The sequence below is a fragment of the Capricornis sumatraensis genome, chromosome 16 (assembly GCF_032405125.1).
Source record: "Capricornis sumatraensis isolate serow.1 chromosome 16, serow.2, whole genome shotgun sequence".
Classification (NCBI taxonomy): Eukaryota; Metazoa; Chordata; class Mammalia; order Artiodactyla; family Bovidae; genus Capricornis; species Capricornis sumatraensis.
The window spans coordinates 68,100,517-68,106,516 of record NC_091084.1 but is presented as its reverse complement, the minus strand read 5'-3'; positions in this window follow the sequence as shown (position 1 = coordinate 68,106,516).

The following is a 6,000-nucleotide window of genomic DNA, read 5'->3' as shown; positions in this document are numbered from 1 at the left end:
TGTGCTCTTAAACCACTTAGGAATGCAGGTAACTGTAACAACACAGAGCCAACCATCCTAGAATGCTTATATTGGAAAGTTAATTTTCTGCCCCAAACAAGACTTTTCTAAACTATGCTTATGGGTCTGAGGTTCCAGAATGCTGGGGCAGAAATAAGGGCTTTAACTCAGATGTTGGCTTCTTAAACTCTCATAAGAAATTAGAGTCTGAAACAATTGAATCAAATTACATATGTATCTGTGGAAGATTGAATTTACCAAGAATGGCTCCAATAACATTTTCCATCCCACACCCTCTTCTTACAATGTGACCTTGGCACTCAATATCTAGTGACAGGGTCTAAAGCCCCTCCCCTTGAACCTAAGCAAACATTTGCAACAGCCTCTTAGGTCTAACCAACAGCCCATACCTCCTGTCAGACATGTAAGTAAAGATATCTCTGGATGATTCTAGATCACAACCTTTGAGCTATTCTCAGTCTGGGTCATCCCAACTGGATCCCAAGACCTCATGGAAGAAAGACAATCTGTCATCACTGTACCTTATTTAAATTCCTGACCCATAGGATCTGTGGGCATAACAAAATAGCTGGTTTTCCCCACTATATTGGGGGTGTTTTTTTAATCCAGCAATTGATAACTAGAATAATTTCAAATCTTAATCTCACTCTATTATTAACCCTTTTTATAAATATGTATTGAATAATACTGGGGTTTACCTGGTGGCTCAGATGGTAAACAGTCTGGCTGCAAGGCAGGGGACACTGGCTCAATCCCTGGGTCAGGAAGATCCGCTGAAGAAGGGAATGGCTACCCACTCCAGTATTCTCGCCTGGAAAATCCCATGAACAGAAGATCCTGATAGGCTACATTACCATGGGCGAGGTACAGTGGTAGGCACTGGAGATGAAGGAGTTCAAAAAGATGAATGCAATCCATGCTGCTATCAAGATTACACACTGACAAGGTGGAGAAAGAGGCTGGGTAAGTGCAGCTAAGGAAATAAACACTCTGAAGAGTTGGAGAATAGTTTCATGGTAAGTGGGATACTTGGATAGAGGTCCTTGAAGAGGTAATATTTCAGCTCAGACCTTGAATCTGTTTTAGGCAAGCTTTGTTTTACATGTATGGAATATGTGGCCAATATTAGGTGGGGGCAAGGATGGGACACAGGTTTCCAATCCGTATTTAAATGTTCTCTGCTGGTCCAGACTCTTCTAGAGAAGGCAACACTAACCTGTAGAGAGATCTTTGTTTTTCCATAAATGAAAATATGGAAGCATTTGATCCATTCAAATTATTTTCTTTGTGGCAAGGTTTCCAAACCTCTTTGGGCAAGAGAATGGTAAGAATGACAGTAACATTTCCTGAATGATAATTCTGTGCCAAGCAGTTTGCTAAGAACCTTCTGCTGCTCAATGACATTACTTCAAAGAAACATGGCAGACATGCGTCATTGGAGACAAAAGCTCAGCCGTGCTGGGCAGGGTGGGATCGGCGGGGGGGGGGGGGGGGGGGGTTGGGGGGGTAGAGGGGGTGCAAATTGAAGGAAGCGATCTGAAAGATCTAAGTAGAAAACGAACGGAAACCACTGAAATCCACCTCTTCTAGCACTCCGGTGGGCTCACATCTTATCTGCTCCTGGTTTCTTCAAGATGGTAGTTGGCCATAGTTTCTAGAGAAAAGCTGATAACGGGAGAGTTGGTGACATGAACTACAGTCTCTCCTGCTTAATTTAATGCTGAGGCTTTAATTGTGATCCAACACCTCTCACTTCTACATCCATTTGGGATTCTTTCCATTCTTGGCTAACCCTTGTGCTGATCTAGGTTGTTTGACGAGAGGAATAACCCAGCCATTCATCCCTGAGGGATAGGAGTCCTCTATTACTATGCATTTATCAAAATATGGTTGCAGTAATAATCCATTCATGGATAAAACTAGGCAAGAGGAATGAGAAATGAAAAATACTTCAATTCAGTGTTTTCAAAATATTATCTTTATTATACTATTAAACTCCTAGTAATAGAAAAAGAAAGAAAGAAAACTCCTAGTAATGAAGTTGTAGAAAAATTCCAAGTATTCGTGCTTGCCTCTGCAACTTTCAGTATTATGCTTCTATAATTTTTCTATACACTGTCATGTGAAAGAGGATTAGAGCTGTTCGGCTTATTGCTCAAGGGGAAGAATTAAACCACAAATTCGAAGACACAGGAACAGGTTTCAGCACAATAAATACCAAGTCCTTTCTAAAAGTCAAAGCTTAATAAATCTTGAAATAAATTGACACAAGAAGGTATGAATTCTTTATCACCTTATATTAATGTGTCTCAGGAGAAATCATTGGGAAGAAACCCTCTTAAACGACTTATAACCCATGAATCCAAAACTTTAAGAATTACAACTTTCACTTCACGTATAAAACCAGAAAATGCTACATCTGACACTTTTATTGGAGGCCTGGTTTCCCCCAAATCAGAAAACAAAACAAGCAACAAAAAAAGCAAGAGGAACTGATCAAAAGATGCAATTAAGGAAAAAGAGACTTAAGTTCCTTAAATTTTTGATTCCAGTGTTTATTACCAACACAGAAACCTTGCCATCTCAGGATAAATAAATATAATAAGATAATCTAGTAAATAAGATTTATACGATGACTAATTTTAAAAACTATTAAAGAACCAACAAACATCTACTTTAAAGAATAATCATCACACTGGATTTTGTATGAAACCACAAACATCCCCTAAATAATCTGTCCAGGGTTTGATTAGACCCATGGAAAATAAATACTTCTCCATTGGGTAGAGTAAAACATGAGTTCCTCAGGAAATGGAAAAGACACCAAGGTATAACATATGGCAGAAATGGACTGGAAGCCAAAAATAAACCCAAACACTGAACTGTGTAGTTATTTGAACTTACACAGACATCTGACCTCTTGGGATTTAGACAATACAATCTCTAGCTGCTCTGCAGGCTTTAATGTTCTGTGCTTCAAAGTACAGCTTCAGATCAGTCCTGTGACATAATCTAGTTCCAGAAATCTATATCTAAACTGTCAGTTCAGGAAAAGAACATATATAATTATAAAATGAACAGTCCTATGATTCTAGGCTACTTCATTCTGGAGAATTCTGCCCTACTTTTAGCACAGAAGAAGAAATTTTGTAAGAATTCTTAAGCTTTAAAATTCTGTATACTTCTGTCATTACGGTAAGCACACATTTTATTCATGCTTATAGAACTTTCCCTTATTCTAGCATGTAAAGAAGTTTCAATTTTCCTAATTGTTAGAAAATCCTAGTAATTCCCTTTACTTATTCTGACCTCCTCAATTCTTTAAACTCTTCTTTTATAAACGTACTAAGTAGAAAAGATCATATTTGATAGTATTTCAATACACACCAAGTTGCAATCTACTTAGCACCAAAGGACTAGGTAAATGTTTGGATGCAGGACAATTTAATGACCATTTAGATTTACCAGCTGTCAGATGCAAAAGGAAAAAGGTAATTCCTAATGTTTTGACTTTTAGGATATTGCTTCTGGCATTCATGTACACACTCTCCCCTTTACCTGTTCTCTTCAGCTCCTGCTTATTGTGAGGATCTCAGCTGAGATCACTTCTTGCAGGAAGTCAAGACATACTTCATTTATACCAGCGGTTCTGACAGTTTTGCTCCTCCACTCAGAGGACATGTGGCAAAACCTACACGCACTTTTGGTTGTGACAACTTGGGGGAAGGTTGTTGCTGATATCTAATGGATAGAAACCAAGGATGATGCTAAGCACTTTACAATGAGCACCAGAGCTCCCACAACAAGTGTCCATCCCAAATGTCAGTAGGGCTGCTATTAAGAAACTCAAATTTCAGCCATCACAGCATGTGTCACAGGCTTCCCTGGTGGCTCAGTGGTAAAGAATTTGCCTGCCAATACAGGGATGCAGTTCAACCCCCGGGGTCGGGAAGATCTCCTGGAGAAGGAAATGGCAACCTATTCCAGTATTCTTGCCTGAGAAATCCCATGGACAGAGGATCCTGGCAGGCTACAGCCCATGGGATCTCAAACAGTCAGACACGACCTACCAATTAAAACAACAACAAAGCACTTGTCACATCGTATTGCATTTGCAGGGTTTGTGCACCTGAGAACAAGAACATATCTTGATTTCCACTGCATGTCCCTTGCATACCCAGGACTCATTAGATAGACAGTAAAGATGAAATGACTGACTGACTTAATAAAGAAAATTACTGGGGCTTCCCTGGTGGTCCGGTGGTTAAGAATCCACCTGCCAGTGCAGGGGACATGGATTGGATCCCTGGTCCAGGAAGATCCCACATGCCACAAAGCAGCCAAGTCCATACACCACAACAACTGAGCCTGCACACCCTAGATCCCATGCACCACAATGAAGAGTAGTTCCACCTCAGCACAGCTAGAGGAAGCCTGTGCTCAGCAATGGAGACCCAGTACAGCCAAAAATAAAGTGATTAATAAAAAAAATTTTTTTTAAGAAAATCACTAATAAGATACAAAGAAGCAAGAATTAAACAACAGCCCATTTACTGCTCATAAAATATTTTTAGATTATCCAGTTAAAATGCTTACAGTTTACAAAGTACTTCAAAACCATGATCCAACAACTCAGCTAGGCAAGAAGAGCATAAATTATTAACCCCATTTTTATAAAGAAGGCACCAATCCTCACAGGAGTTAAGAGCTTGCAAATGTAAATGATAAATGATCTCGCACTGGAGGTGTCTTACAAAGCCTTTGCTGATTTGTAACAAAATTTTTAGGCATTTAGAAGTAAGCAGTTGGCTGTGGAGTGGATGTTACACTATCCCTTCTATACTGCCAAAGAAAAGTTTTAGCTTTAGGCTATCAGAACCCAATAAACACTCAACTTCAGCTAACAAAACAAGTGCCACTGACTCTTAGAAGGGTTTGCCTGATGAAACAGGGCAATTATGGGATAATGTGTCACTTAGCAATTCCTCTACAGGTAGCTCAAAGGCAACAGGGACATAGCCTAGGTAGTGATGAAAATAAACTACTCCTTGTTAAATCTTTAACCAGCCAGATTGCCTGCCTGTTTTGAGCACAGAATATACGGAAGGTAGTTTTCCAAAGGACATTTCCTGGATTTGAAACTCAACTCCGCATACTTATTTGCAGTGTTTCTTTGGACAAATATTTTAATGTCGATGTAGCTGCCTCAGTTTCCTCAACTGTGAAAGTGAAAGTGAAAGTGAAGTCGTGTCCAACTCTTTGCGACCCCGTGGACTGTAACCTACCAAGCTTCTCCATCCATGGGATTCTCCAGGCAAGAATACTGGAGTGGGTTGCCATTTCCTTCAGGGGGATCTTCCTGACCCAGGGATTGAACCCAGGTCTCCCGCCTTGCAGGCAAACGCTTTAACCTCTGAGCCACCAGGGAAGCCCTCATCTATAAGGTGAGGGTTATAACAACAATGATGTCATAGGATAGTTGAGTTGGGGGAACATGTTCAAACACATGAGGCACTTAGAACAGCACCTGAAATGAAGTGTGTGCAATAATTTCATCAGTCTACCTATCCATCCATCTATCCAACTGGATTCAAGCTCTATATCTTTGAAGTTTATCAGAGAGTAAAACACTCCATGGGTTTTCCCTGGTGGCTCAGTGGTGAAGAACTCACTTGCCAGTGTAGAGACGTGGATTCAAGCCCTGGGTCAGGAAGATTCCCTGGAGAAGGAAATGGCAACCCCCTCCAGTATTCTTGCCTGCAAAATCCCATGGACAGAGGAGCCTGGTGGGCCACAGTCCACGGGGTCACAAAGAGTTGGACACAACTTAACAAGTAAACAACAACAAAAGACTCCATAGTCTGAAGGAATTTCTCTATGGATGTGACATCTGTCCATCCATCCATCCGCCTATCTATATCACTGATCTATCATATATATATATATATATCTAATCTATTTCATTCATCATCTTTATAT